We start from the raw sequence: 16483 nt of genomic DNA, 5'->3' as shown, positions 1-16483 counted from the left end.
CATAGGCTGCTCATGTCTACCTTGCTGTGCAATGTGTCCGACTTTCTCCCTGTGGGGCACGTTTGGACCAAATCGGTCACCTTCGGATTTGCGGCAATATTCATGGGTTCCTTTGAGATTTTTTGGATTATGGGTCATTATGGTCACCTGCTCCAATTTACCCGCCATCTCACCCACAGGTCGAGGGCGGCCAGGGGTGCCGTGGAGTCCAATCTGACACCACTCAGGCAAAAGGTATTGATGCCAAAGGCCCAAAAGTGAATATTGGGTGAAAAGACCCAACTTTGGAGGGATACCATCGCCACGCCCTTGGGCTCAGGCTGCTCACGTCTACCTTGCTGTGCATTTTGTCAGACTCTCTTTCTCTGGGGCAAGTTTGGACCAAATCGTTCACATTCGGATTTTCGAATAAATTCATGGGGTTAATCATTTGAAAATTTTTGGATTATGGGTCATATTGGTCACCTGCTCCGATTTACTCGGCATCTCACCCACAGATGAAGGGCGGCCAGGGCTGCCGTGGAGTCCAATTCAACAACACCCAGGCCAACGGTATTAGTGCCAGAGGCCCAAACGTGAATACTGGGTGAAAAGGCCAAAATTTGGAGGAGTACTACCGCCACGCCCTTGGGCTCAGGCTGCTCATGTCTACCTTGCTGTGTATTGTGTTCGACTCTCTCCCTGAGGGGGAAGTTTGGATCAAATCGGTCACCTTCGGATTTTCGGCTATATTCATGAGATTTTTTGGATTTTGGGTAATTTTTGTCAACTCCGATTTACCCGCCATCTCACCCACAGGTCTAGGGTGGCCTGGGTTGCGGTGGAGTCCAATTTGACACCACTCAAACCAAAGGTATTGATGCCAGAGGCGCACAAGTCATTACTGGGTGAAAAGGCCCAACTTTGGAGAGGTGTCACCGCAACGTCTTTAGGCTCAGGCTGCTCATGTCTACCTTGCTGTGCACTGTGTCTGACTTTCTCCCTGTGGGGCACGTTTGGACCAAATCTGTCACCTTCGGATTTGCGGCTATAGTTATGGGGTCCTTTGAGATTTTTTGGATTTTGGGTCATTATGGTCACCTGCTCCAATTTACCCACCATCTCACCCACAGGTCGAGGTCGGCCAGGGGTGCCGTGGAGTCCAATCTGACATCACTCAGGCAAACGGTATTGATGCCAGAGGCCCAAAAGTGAATATTGGGTGAAAAGACCCAAATTCGGAGGGGTGCCACCGTCACGCCCTTGGTCTCACGCTGATCATGTCTGCCTTACTGTGCATTGCGTCCGACTTTTTCTTGTGGGGTAAGTTTGGACCAAATCGTTCACCTTCGGATTTTCGGACAAATTCATGGATTTTTTTTTAATTATGGTCACCTGCTTTGATTTACTCGGCATCTCACCCACAGTTTGAGGGTGGCCAAGGCTGCCGTGGAGTCCAATTTGACAACACTCAGGCCAACGGTATTGGTGCCAAAGGCCCAGGTGTGAATACTGGGTGAAAAGGCCCAAATTTTGACGAGTGCCACCGCCACGCCCTTTGGCTCAGGCTGATCACGTCTACCTTGCTGTGCACTGTGTCCGACTCTCTCCCTGTGGGGCAAGTTTGGACCAAATCGGTTACCTTCGGGTTATGAGCTAAATTTATCTCCTTTGAGATTTTTTGGATTTCTGGTCATTTTGGCCACATGTTCCGATTTACTCGGCATCTCACCCAAAGGTTGAGGGCGGCCTGGGCTACCATGGAGTCCAATTTCAAAACACTCTGACAAACGGCATGGGTTCCAGAGGCCCAAAAGTGAATACTGGGGGAAAAGGCCCAAATTTGGAGGGGTGCCATCGCCACTCCCTTTAACTAAGGTTGCTCATGTCTACATTTCTGTGCACTGTGTCCGACTCTCTCCCTGTGAGGCAAGTCTGGACCAAATTGTTCGCATTCCGATTTTCGAACAAAGTCATGGGGTCCTTTGAATTTTTTTGGATTTTGGGTCATTTTGGTCATCTGCTCCGATTTACTCGCCACAGATTAAGGGCGGCCAGGGCTGCCGTGGAGTCCAATTTGACAACACTCACGACAACTGTATTGGTGCCAGAGGCCCAGAAGTGATTACTGGGTGAAAAGCCCCAAATTTGGAGGAGTACAACCGACACGCCCTTGGGCTCAGGCTGCTCATGTCTACCTTGCTGTGCACTGTGTCCGACTATCTCCCTGTGGGGCAAGTTTGGACCAAATCGGTCACCTTCGGATTTTGGGTCATTTTTGTCACCTGCTCCGATTTACCCGCTATATCACCCACGGGCCGAGGGCGGCCAGGATTGCCGTGGAGTCCAATTTGACACCACTCAGGCCAACGGTATTGATGCCAGAGGCCCAAAAGTGAATACTGGGTGAAAAAGACCAAATTTGGAGGGGTGTCACCGTAACGCCTTTAGGCTCAGGCTGGTCATAACTACCTTACTGTGTCCGACTTTCTACCTGTGGGGCACGTTTGGAACAAATCGGTCACTTTCGGATTTGCGGCTAAATTGATGGGCTAATCCTTCGAGATTTTTTGAATTATGGGTCATTTTGGTCAACTGCTCCAATTTACCCGCCATCTCACCCACAGGTCGAGGGCGGCTAGGGCTGCTGTGGAGTCCAATCTGACACCACTCAGGCAAACGGTATTGATGCCAGAGGCCCAAATTTGGAGGGGTACCACCGCCACGCCCTTGTGCTCAGGCTGCTCATATCTACCTTGCTGTGCATTGTGTCTGACTCTCTTCCTGTGGGGCAAGTTTGGATCAAATTGTTCATATTTGGATTTTTGGAATTTGGGGGGAAATCCGAAGATCAGCGATTTGGTCCAAACTTGCGCCACAAGTAGAGAGTGGGATAGAGTGCACATCAGCGTAAGCAGCAGAATCCTGAGACCAAGGGCGTGCCTGTGGCAGGGATACCGTCTGCCTGACTGGTGTGCCATTGCACTGCAGGGCATCCCAGGCCGCCCCGGACCTGTGGGTGTCATAGCGGGTAAATCGGTGGAGGTGACCAAAATGCCCCAAAATGCCCAAAATCTCAAAGGGGGTACCCCATGGAATTTGGGGGGAAATCCGAAGGTCAGCGATTTGGTCCAAACTTGCGCCACAAGTAGAGAGTGGGATAGGGTGCACACCAGCGTAGGCAGCAGAATCCTGAGACCAAGGGTGTGGCGGTGAGAGCCCTCCAAAGTTCGGCCTTTTGACGTTTATGCCTGTGGCAGGGATACCGTCTGCCTGACTGGTGTGCCATTGCACTGCAGGGCATCCCAGGCCGCCCCGGACCTGTGGGTGTCATAGCGGGTAAATCGGTGGAGGTGACCAAAATGCCCCAAAATGCCCAAAATCTCAAAGGGGGTACCCCATGGAATTTGGGGGGAAATCCGAAGGTCAGCGATTTGGTCCAAACTTGCGCCACAAGTAGAGAGTGGGATAGGGTGCACATCAGCGTAGGCAGCAGAATCCTGAGACCAAGGGTGTGGCGGTGAGAGCCCTCCAAAGTTCGGCCTTTTGACGTTTATGCCTGTGGCAGGGATACCGTCTGCCTGACTGGTGTGCCATTGCACTGCAGGGCATCCCAGGCCGCCCCGGACCTGTGAGTGTCATAGCGGGTAAATCGGTGGTGACCAAAATGCCCCCAAAATGCCCAAAATCTCAAAGGGGGTACCCCATGGAATTTGGGGGGAAATCCGAAGGTCAGCGATTTGGTCCAAACTTGCGCCACAAGTAGAGAGTGGGATAGGGTGCACACCAGCGTAAGCAGCAGAATCCTGAGACCAAGGGTGTGGCGGTGAGAGCCCTCCAAAGTTCGGCCTTTTGACGTTTATGCCTGTGGCAGGGATACCGTCTGCCTGACTGGTGTGCCATTGCACTGCAGGGCATCCCAGGCCGCCCCGGACCTGTGGGTGTCATAGCGGGTAAATCGGTGGAGGTGACCAAAATGCCCCAAAATGCCCAAAATCTCAAAGGGGGTACCCCATGGAATTTGGGGGGAAATCCGAAGGTCAGCGATTTGGTCCAAACTTGCGCCACAAGTAGAGAGTGGGATAGGGTGCACACCAGCGTAAGCAGCAGAATCCTGAGACCAAGGGTGTGGCGGTGAGAGCCCTCCAAATTCGGCCTTTTGACGTTTATGCCTGTGGCAGGGATACCGTCTGCCTGACTGGTGTGCCATTGCACTGCAGGGAATCCCAGGCCGCCCCGGACCTGTGGGTGTCATAGCGGGTAAATCGGTGGAGGTGACCAAAATGACCCCAAATGCCCAAAATCTCAAAGGGGCCCCATGGAATTTGGGGGGAAATCCGAAGGTCAGCGATTTGGTCCAAACTTGCGCCACAAGTAGAGAGTGGGATAGGGTGCACACCAGCGTAGGCAGCAGAATCCTGAGACCAAGGGTGTAGCGGAGAGAGCCCTCCAAAGTTCGGCCTTTTGACGTTTATGCCTATATTATATATATATATTATATATGTATATATTATATATATATATATATGTATATATATATATATATATGTATGTATATATATATGCGTAAGTAACCACTAGGAAAAGTAAACTAATGAAGCAGAGCGCTTTCGTATAATTACATCTTCAGTGCAGATACAAAGAAGGAATTATAAAATGAAGAAACAAGGTACAGAATATATGACATAGTGAAAAGGGGATTCGGAGAGGTAGTGGAAGAAGTACATGTGACGGACGTTTGAACCGTCCTGGTAACCAACAAGTATGGGACAACTGCTCATAATTTATATTATAATTTAAATAATTTTGAAATTTCATGAGAAATATAACTATCTAATTTGTACAAACCTTGATGAAGATTAACATTTATCCCCTCACTAGATTTGATCAAACTGCATTCAATTAAATTTCTTTCTGTTATGTTGTTGTTTTTGGCTACCTCCCTTGGAAGGGGGAAAAAGCCTTGGTATATGTATGTATGTATGATGTTGTTGTTGTATGTGATGACTTTAGCGTTATCCCAGTCAACTGGGTGGTTAAAATGGTTCATGTGGTTGAATATACCGCTAGATTGGTTTCCCTCTCTAACGTATTTCTTGTGTTGATTGATTCGTGTTGTGAGTGTTTTAGCAGTCTGACCAACATATAACTGATTACATGATTTACAAGGTGATAAATAGGGTGTGTGTACAAAATGGCTTGTAAATCATGTAAATTTGTTTTTTCATACATCAATCTTCCTTTTCTATATTGTTCATTTCTTTTCGTGTATTTTTTCTCATTTAGTTCTAGTTCTATCAATATGTGGTCACTTTTACTTATTGGTGCCTGGTATTCTATCTTTTCCACTATTTCAGGTTCTGATGTGATTATTAGGTCTAGTCTCGATGGTTCTTCATTTCTATATCTAGTGTTCTTTTGAATTCATTGTGTCATTGTGTGGTCAATAATCATCTCAAGTAGAACATTTCGAACATTTCCCATGAGTCCTCTCCACCCTTTACGGTCATCTCTTCCCAGCAGATTTATTTGCAATTAAAGTCGCCCATCATAACTATTCTTCCTCCATCTTCCTCTCTTCTTTAATGTTATTCTTATGTCTTCTAACATACTTTTATGTTCACACTCTTCCCACGAGGCTCTTTTTGGGGGCACGTAGTTTATTACAAACTTTCTGCTCTTCTAATCTCTGTCTTCTACTTCTATCATAATCATCTCTACTCTATTCTTTCCATATGTGACACTCTTCACGTTTATATCCTTCTTAGTCAGGAACATAACTCCACCCCTTTGTTTTATCTCTCTGTTTCTAGTCCAATAATTATATGCATTGTGTCCTATGCTGTTGGGTGGTAGTGGACCTTTTAATTTTGTCTCTACAATTCCCATTATGTCCGGTTCTTTTTCCTTCAGATACTCGTTCAGTTCATTCAGTCCTGTTATTAATCCATCTATATTTGTGTAGGACACTCTTAACTTTCTGTTATTTCCATTGTATTCTCTGTTTCTTTTTTGTTTCTCTCTGTTATGGTCCATTTCCTCAATTTCATATTCACTACTCTCCAGTAGAATTCTTGTTTTTCTGACTCCGTTCTGGTCTCGTTTCTTTTTTCTTTAGCTTCTTTCCTTTTCATTTTTTCTTCCTCTCTTTCCTCTTTATTCATTTCTCTTTTTATCCATACCTTTTTATATTGTTCACTTGCTGCTAGCTTCCCTGTTTTTGCTAAGATATTCTCTGCTGTTGTTTGTGATCTGAATTTAATCTTAATTGGTCTGGTCTTATCTGTACTATACTTTCCGAGCCTAAACATCTCTTCGATTTGTTTCATTATTTCAGGTTCATCTTCCTGAACTAATTCTAGTAAACTGCTTACTTTTTCTTTTTCCTCACTGATTCTTGAAGTTCTATCTAGGTTATGTTTCTCTTCCATTCCCAATATAATTATACATTTATTTTTATCTGCTAAGTCTCTTACTATATTCTCCTTCTGTCTCATCACTTTGATAACTGAGTCTTCAGTTTCTTTCATTTGTTGTTTAATTATATCAGTAAATGCAACTTTACTATTTTCCTGGATTTTTCTCCAACCCTGTGCTTCTTTTGCTATGGCCTCTTTATTGTCTTTGTTCCTTTTTAATCCTTCATTCTCCTCTTTTACTTCTTTTAACTGTCTTTTTAATTCTTATATTTCATTAGTTAAATTTTTGTTCGCCTTCTCTAGTTCTTCCAATCTTTCAACTCTCTGCGCAATGTTGGTTACGTTACCAAACCTGTCCTCCCAATGTTCGATCATCTTATCAAGTTTCTCCTCTAGTCTTGTCAATCGGGGGAGGTTGGTATCCCCCCCACTCTCATTAAATCCCTGGAAATTATTATCCTCACCTTCCATTGTGCTGCTCTTATCTATGTTTCTAATCTTTACAGTTTTGTTAATCCCATCACCAGAATCGTCGGTCCTTCGTTTGTTTACAAGACGTCTGGCCTCTTGGGCCAAGCCCTGCCCTTCCTCATTTCCTTCCATTTCCCTCAGTAACCCCTCCCCTTCTCCTTTTTCCTCACTTTCCTACGACACCACGAGTTATCCCCTTCCCTGTAAATATAACAGGTACTTCCTTTGCGTATAGCTCCACGAATATTTCACTTTTTCTTCAGAACTCTAATCTTCGCCGTCCATCCGACAAAAGTGTGTGTGTGTGTGTGTGTTTACCTAACTGTAGTATACAGGAAAGGAGCAACGCTCAGTTGGTCCTTTTTCCTATTCTCTACTTCTCTAACTTTTACTATATCCTTGATTTCCAATTATCATATTTAGATTTGAACTTATGTATTGCTCGAGTTTGGGCTATATCATCTGCTGAGCTATTTTATGTATTTATGTATCTGTATTGAAAACTGTATATGTATTTCTTCTCATCTTTTAGACATTTCTTAATTTAAATTTGTATCCATGACCTCTTAAATCCCTCCCATATTTAATCAGAAGATCTTTTATGTCATTGCAATCTGTACCCTCTAGTGACTTGTGTTTGTGGGCAGTTGTGTGAAGCAAAATGACCATATGTAATCGGTGAAGAATATAATTTTTCTTCCTCTCCATAATGTTTTTCTTATTATTTTTCCGTCCTAGGTGTCAGCTATATCTTTAAATTATAGTTAGCCATCAATTTTTACAAAGAAAACGTATAAGTGTCATAGAGGATGAATTATTAAGGGGTAACTACAGTTGCTCTTGTATATCCACTGGAAGGTATTTTGTTGTCACGATTTTTTAAATTACTTTTTACCAGAGATAGCTAGATTCTGGATTCCCCGTTTTCATCGATTTATTTTCTTTAAAATATCAAACTGGACACTGTAATTCACACCAGTGTTAACCATCCAACAGCTTATTGTAGTTAATCAGTGTAGTTTTTTTATTTTTTTTTTATTCCGTTATTATATTTTCTAAGGAAATTGTGAAGAGATTATATTGGGGGAGGGCGTGTGCACTAATTTGGAGAGGCAGGTGGAGTGTCAGTAGACAGTGGGGGTTGATTGGTTGGTCATTGTTGTTGTCTTTTAAGGTTAGGGGTCAGGTTTCATTGTATGATGGTGGGCATTATTGTTTAGTTTATGATGTGGTGATTGTCGAGTTATCCAGTGTGCTTCCGTATCGTTTTTGGGACTTTGAGGAGCAAGGATTGAAACATTGAAAGGTCTAGGAGGTTTACATAAGGTTTGTTAATAGTATTGGGTTAAGATAAAGTTCATCTTGTACCTCTATTTCTTAGGCTGCAAATGCTCCAGTGGGTATTGTGGATATGTAATATTCCCTTTGGTTATTTGCCTTCTATTATAACTCCTCTTGGAGAGTTAGACCTTGGAGTGGAGTGGAGGGGATAGATGAGGGTAGGGGTGAATGGGTTTCTGGGTGAGGGTTGGATAAAGTAAGGTTTTAGGATTTGAGTTGTGGGTTCAGGCTAGATGCGGAGAGGCATGATTTCCTTTTTGTTTTATTTATTTATTTATTTATTGTGGGGTGGATATGATTCTTGGTTTTTGAAACTGATGTGCTCAGAGTCTCTGAGAGGATTTCCTTCTCAAATTGGTAAACTGTGCAGTTTGAGGATGATGCAGGGCGATACTGGTTGCAGAGGCCGGGTTTAGTCATATGGTACCATGTGCAGGGGCCAAGCATTGTACACAAACACCTTCCAGGCGGCGAACTCGTTGCTTAGTCCGTCCATAGTGCTGGCAGTTCAAACAGCGGTATGACAGTGGATAGTATCTCTACAGCTGGTGTATTTATATAGCTTAGATACATTCTACAATCTTGCAGAGTAAAAGCTGGAGGGAGGGAGGTATGTAGGTAGGTAATAAGTGCTTTAAAGAAAACCACAGCTTTTACAAACCAACTTTATTGTCTTAACTGTACTTTAATTCCACTCGCACGCGATTGACTTGTGTCATATACTGTACCTCCTGCCTGACCATGTACCCTGACAAACTCCCTCAAACTTGGGGCCCTCCTTACGCACCGCATTCTAGATGGTATCATTGAATCCTAATAACAACACCTTCGCATGACGTTTCTATGACGTCCATGAGAATGTGACATTATATAGATGACGTCATGGATACGTCATACTTCTTGTATTCGAAATGTTGAGGTCAGAAGGTGGTGGATGACCTTACGTCACCCAGCAAACGTCATGAACTCCCTCTGAAATCCCAGAATGAGATCGTCATCCCTGATCTTTGTCAGCAACACTCCCACTAGTCTCCGTATGTTGCACTCCACACACATATTTCATAACCTACCCTCCCAACAGCCTACAACCTCTTACACACTCAGATCACAAGACAAACACTACTAAAGACCAACAAATTCGGTGTTAAATCACGTATCCTCATCACAAGCCCAGAAGAGAAAAGGATACCAAGACATACAAAAAATAGTATCAGCCCGCCTACGTTCGGGCCACCACCCAGCACTGAAACAATACTAACACGGAATCGCCCCGAGTACGGTACAGATGCAGGAATCTTCACAAAATCTCTCTCTCGCACACACGCGCGCACGCACGAACAACAATGTCAAACACTCGTTTCGGGCAACGCTACAAAATCTCTTCTCTGGGTGACCTATGGGATGAGACGGTGGCCGTGGCCACATTTCTGGGGGCCGCGGATATCCTGCAAAATAGATCTGAGGCTACAGATAGATTGATCCAGTTTGTGTGCACAGTCAAGTCTCCACACACCTGAAGAACTCCAATTGGTAACCACAGACTCTGTTGAGACACTATACAGACGTCTGACCCTCACAATACACTACAAACAACCAACTCTTGCTACACACTGTGACGATAACTCGTACACATGCTATCTCTCTCTTAACTGGAAGCAAACATCAGGGGTTTCGTGCTTCGCTTGCACACCGGAAACAAAGCTAAGGACTGCACAGAGGAGAATGGAGAGATCAATGATGGGAATAACGCTGAGAGACCGAAAGAGAGCAAGTTGGGTGAGAGAGCAGACTAGAGTGAAAGATATTGTGGAAGCAGTAAAAGAGAGGAAGTGGAATTGGGCAGGTAAGTTGGTACGAACGACTGATGAGCGATGGAGCAAGTGCATTACTGAATGGACGTCGCGAGATAGGAAGCGTGGAAGAGGGAGACCAGACAGAAGGTGGAGAGACGAGATCGAGAAGTTTGCAGGAGTGACGTGGCAGAGAGTGGCACGGTCGTGTGAATCATGGAATGCTATGAAGGAGGCCTTTGTTCAGCAGTGGACTCAGGATGGCTGATTTGATTGATTGATTGATTGATTGATTGCACACCGACGGTAAACCCCCTGTGGCTTCTCTGAGCAAGTTCCCATGCAGACACTTTTCCCACTCCAAAAGGCTCTCAGAGGGGTTGGTCCAGTCTGTCCCTGTCACGAGGCTTGGCTCTTGTGGTGACAACCCTTGTGGGTGGGATCAGCATCAGGGAGGTGTTACAGATGCCTGTATAACCCTGTGTTACCACAATTTCCATAAGACATGTACAGCTACACAGAAAACTATCGTTAGTAGGGGTGTCGAAACATTCGCTAATGAACATAACCTTATGATACTGAAGGGTTGGTATTTCTGGGGTTCGAATTGTTCGAATTCCTTCTGAATGAATATGAATCGAATAATAGTTCCGGAGTTCATATGGATTCACTATGACATGATAATCTTATTTCCGATGGAGACTTCAACCTGACTCAAATAGTAACGTTGTTTTGTGTCAAAATTATTAGAGTGATTTACTAACGATAGATTTCTGTGCAGCTGTACAACCAGAAAGATCGTTTTGGCACAGTTTTCAATAGGGGCATAATTATATGAAAACATCGAATTCAATGAATTTTGGTACATTATATATATATGTATACATTGCGTCTGAAAAAATCTCAGGTTATGTGACCGGTATTCAATATTATAGAAAAATTATCAAATTTTCTGGAATTCACCATGTTGATTACATTTCAGCTCGCACACGCACGCACACGCCACGCACAGGCACACACACGCGCGCACTCGCACATACGCACGCACACGCCACGCACAGGCACACACACGCACGCGCACGCATACACACACACACGCGCGCGCGCATGCGCGCACACAATCATACACACACACACGCACACACACACGCATACACACACGCACGCACACACACATACACACACGCTCAAACACACACACGCGCGCACACAATCATACACACACAGACACACACATACACACATGCACAAACGCACACACACAATCATATACACATACACACACACACACAATGCTTTGCCGAAACCATACTCAATGGAAATAATGATGTTCGTATGGGTGAGAGAAAGTGGGTAGTATATGGAGAAGTAAGGATGCAAGCTTCCAATCATGGAAGAGGGTAATAGCTATCAATCACAAGTCCAGCATGTGATCCAAGATGATGAATAATCACATTCCATTACATTGACAGCAAAGTAGTACATTCCATTTGGACAAAAGATCTGGCGAGTTGTTGCTGACAACACAGGACATCAAAGAGAGCCATCTCGCTGTCGCCCATCTTCAGACCTCGTCAACTTTCTTACTTCCATTTGGAGGTGGAGCCCAATGGGGCTGACTTGAAGTCTTTTTGGAATGGGCCTCTCTTCTTATCAAGTTCGTCTGTATACACTCCACCTTTCAACCCAAGGAAAGGTAACAACCAGTGACTGATCCCTCCGTGCTCTACTGGACAGTCCTATATGCAGACATCAGTCCAAGGTTTCTTCCCATAGAGATCTATGGGAGGGCCTGAGGCCCATAACCAACTGCTGTGGGGCTTTGAGTTTCAAGCCAGCAAAACTCGAGACAATAACTGACTGGGTTCGCAAAACAGAGCTGGGTATATCAAAAACATAATCACATACAGTTTCTCTCACAAAATAAGTCATAACTCCCTCAAAATTGTGATATACTTTATGGGTTTTATTCTGGCTGAGGACAGGCTATTACATGCAGATGAGGAGGTGGACCCGAGTCTGAAGAGACCGTGACCCCTTTGCCTGATTCTATCCAGAACAAAATCAATACAATGTCACCAGAAACCCTCAAACTCTCACGCATGTCTTTGAACAACTGTTCACGTAAATACATCAGTTATTACACAGAAAATCCCTCTCAAGTCCCACAGCAGCATGACTACATTTGGGTCACCATCCAGCACTAAGACAATATCAACACAGAACAGGCCTGGCCACAGAAACAAACTTCCCTCAGATGCATCCATTACACAGAAGACATAAAACACCTCAATACAATATTTTCTCCCATGAGAGACTTATGGGTGAGTTCTGTGACTGTTGCCAGTTACCTGGAATCTGTGAGTCTCCTGCCAGACACCTGTGTGTGCAAAAGATTGACTGATTGATCAGATACATGCAAGGGGATTTGCGGTCACATTTTCTCTATAAATACTTCTTCCAACACAAAATCTTCAGTTCAAATGTAAAGCCCAAAATTTACACACAAGCCTGAATGGCAGGTCACCAAAAAACAGTGGGTGGAGTTACAGTATGGCCATGCCCATATGCCAAGTCTCCACCCCAATGCCACCTCCCAGCCTCTATCTTCCTGCCCACTCCCTCCTACAGTGGAGACGCAGCCCAGTGAGCTGGTACTTAGTCCCCGGACTGAATTTGTGATCTCAACCAAGGAGTATGTGGGTCTAGTTGGCGGCTCTCAGGCTTTCTAGATACTCTAGGTTTTCTAGAAATGAGGCATTGAGATGACAGATAAGTTGAAATTATCTCACTCTCTGCAAATTAGGTCAAATACGATTACCATCCACTGTCCGGCTACCTGCTATGCAGGCCAAACCTAAGCATGAATTCAAGGCTAAAAATACAATTCCTGTGCACATAAAGTATGGCCAAAGGGAATCTATACAGGTACAGAGTCAGGCAGAGGTAACACAGATATAGTTGAATAATCATACAATTTACACATGTGCATAGTTATGGTCTGGGGAATCACACTGTCAGACTGATGAGTCCCAACAGTGCATACACGTAATTAGTGAAACAATCAAAGATTCCCCCAGACTTGTGAGTTGTTAACTAGTCACGCATACCTAGTTAAACGGGTCATTTTGACCCGTAAGAATTACATGGGTGTACTTTCAAGTAACGCCAAAAAACATACCGAGTTAGGCAAGTGGACGTGGTTTCATGCAAACGTTTACACGACCAAAAAACATCCCTGTAAACGTTGACATCACCAGCAACACTCGTACAAGTTGATGCTTCCAGTGCGGTGGTAGGCTCTACACATTCTATTCTGGCTGAGGTCAAGCTTTAGATAAAAATCATCTGGTGAAAGCCAGAACAAAGCATATAGAGTTCTCCATCGCGTTGAAAGTTTTTAAATTCTGTCCAAAAATACCATACGTTCATGGGGCTTCAAACGAACCCCACATATTTGGTAAAAAGACAAATTATTGAACCTATCAAGCGGCATTATGAAACGTGTAATATTGGTGTCTATGACCTACAAGTGTAAGGATGGATTTCCTTTGTATATCTATGCTAGGTTTGTTCCCATCGCAAGTTATCTATCGCAAGTTTCGTCTTTATACATCCTTGCTGATGCCATTTCATTGGCGACAAAAAAGAAGAAAAGATTAGCAAATTTCTGTCTCCATCTAACGAGACCTCTGGGCGTTTTTGGATCCGAGTCTTCTCCTGAAAGAACTTCTCCTTGGTTATGGACCTCTGTCCAGAGCTCGAGGAAGGCTGCAGATCTTTATCCTCACCTGAAGGAAGCCTCTAAGCCTGTGGACCTCAGTCCTCAATCGAGAGAGTATCTTTGTTCAAGAACCTCTCTCCTGAACTTTGAGGACCTTTCCAGGCCTTTGAATTTCTGGACAAGGGCTCTATCCTTTAAGAGAAGCTCCGAGTTGATTGACCCCTGTCCCCCACTGATGAAGATCTCCGAACATATAGATATTCTTGAACCAGTGACTTATAGAACACCGGTTTATGAGCTGCTGCTCTTGTTTGTGCGCTCAGCCAGTCTGTCCTCCTCCGCTTCCATTCATCTTTGGCAATGTCAGCTTGTCTGTTTCCTTCTATCTCTCCTCACCCTCCCGCACCAAATACATGAGGTTCACAAAGGTGGTAATGAGGTCTTTGTGTCTTTAAACTGTTTCCATGCGACCTTTTGCTGGTACATATGTGCAGTCCTGCCTCACGAGTAGTGATACATTATACTTGAATAAATATAATAGCTAAATTAGAATTATTAGGCCACATAAGTAAAATATTTGTTCATATATATATCCCAATCGACCGTTAAAAATTCAAATAGCCAGACACCAAGCAAGTAGATTTTCATGTAGCCTTACCATAAAAAATATGTATATACAATGTTATACAGGCTGACCTTCAAAATTTGTTTTGCTGTTATGTGTACCTCAATTACTACGATCCATACTAATCCATGTTTGTGTGACAAAATAAAAAACAATTGAAAAATAATAAAAAAAAATTGACAAATAATATAAGAATGCAATACAAATAATTATTTGCTTCATTCATAGCTGTGTTTACATCACAGAAGCTAATTTCTGATTAATTCAGCGAATGACTGGGTTAAGTTTCCATTATTTGTAAATGTCCATTTCATACGTGCATGTTTACATTTTGTGCTTATTTCTCAAACGTTTATATTTCGGCAATTCATGGGTGGTGGGTGGGAAACCAATCTGAATAAGGCTTTGGAGTCAACCTGTATACACCTGTACATGTATATGCAATCTAACATTCAAATATATTACAAACAGTAATTTTGTGTGTGTGTGTGTGTGTGTGTGTGTGTGTGTGTGTGTGTGTGTGTGTGTGTGTGTGTGTGTGTGTGTGTGTGTGTGTGTGTGTGTGTGTGTGTGTGTATTTACCTAGTTGTATTTTATGGGAAGGGGAGCTATGCTCGTGGTGTCCCGTCTTCATATCTCATGTGTGTGTGTGTGTGTGTGTGTGGGTGGAAGACTTGCCACAGTCTTGGATCATGTGTTGGGCATGTGACCGACAGCTATTACCCTCCAGATCAGAGCTAAGAACTCATATATCGCCCGATCTATGTGTAATGCTGTGACCTTACACACACACACACACACACAAAACTCTTTGCCCACCATAACTGGAGTGCCTGCTTCCAGTGCAGGGATGCTGAAACCTTTTTCAACCCAGGGTGAGACTTGAACTCAGATCATTGAATTAGAGGCCGAGAATGGTCCCATTGCACCGTCGAACAGAGTATGTGCGTGTATGTGTATGTGCATGTGTGCGCACACCTGTTAGTGGTGGACAGCAGATAGAATCATCTCCCTATTGCCCATTTTCAAAGCCCATCAACCCCCTCACTTCTATATGGAGGTGCTTGGCCTCTGGATTGGGCCAAAGCTTTGTATTTCCTTCACCTTTCCACACAAGGAGAGCTCACAACAGGTGACCACCCCTTCCTCTTACCACTGCATACTTCATGAAAAATGGTGGCTGTTTGAATACCATTGAGCTTATATTGCCTACATCCTAATGATGAGAGAGAAGTACAAGAGCTAAGGCATTGACATCTTAGATGATCAGACCAAGCTTCGTCGGGTTACCTGAGACCCTATCGGCTATCAAACAGGTCAGCAAGGTTATCATTATTCTCAATGGTGGCACTTTTGCATCTCACTTCCCTTGATCTGTGGAGACTACAACCCAGGTTACACCAACGAAAACCCTACCATTAGCCAATGCCTCACTTCGAAATACGCCTTGGCCAAATCCCTCAACAGAATATTGACTCCATACATCTCAATAGAATAATGTGTCAACTCTTCGACTGAGTTTCTCCATACCCAATGGCATCCTAGTCTTCTTGGATGGTGAGAGCCCTTTTTCCTCCATGCAAATTGAAGAATCCATCCAGCGGACTCCTGATTGTGTTTACTGTGATGAGACTATTCCTTGAACTATTCCTTCAGGGGTTGTTGGTTATCTGAACTAAGGAGTACCTTTTGTTGATTACCATGAGTGACTTCAAATTCATGTATATGATGTCAGCATGAGATCTTCCATTTGGCATTTTGTTCACTACCAAATTCTGAATGGGGATCACTGAACATGTCTTGAGTTGCATTCCTACACACCGACTTTGTCAGATACGTAAATGATACTCTCACCTGCATCAATGGTAAGCAGGACTTGGATAGACTTCATTCTGACTTCGAAGTGAAACCCTTCCTTTATTTTAACTGTGAGATGAGTCCTGAAGGCACCACCCCCTTCCTAGATGTTAAAATCACCAGGACACCTAAAAAATGCCAGATGACTTTATATCAAAAACTTTAACGGTGACAGAAAGTGCCCTGATAAATACAAGACTTCCGTCATCTTATATTAAATCCGTAAATAGTACCTTCAGGAGGACAACACCCAAAGAACTTTAAGGAACTTTATCAA

This window comes from Oratosquilla oratoria, chromosome 36, assembly GCF_046742065.1.
Source record: "Oratosquilla oratoria isolate Oo_2021 chromosome 36, ASM4674206v1, whole genome shotgun sequence".
Taxonomy (NCBI): Eukaryota; Metazoa; Arthropoda; class Malacostraca; order Stomatopoda; family Squillidae; genus Oratosquilla; species Oratosquilla oratoria.
This window is presented reverse-complemented; position numbering follows the sequence as displayed.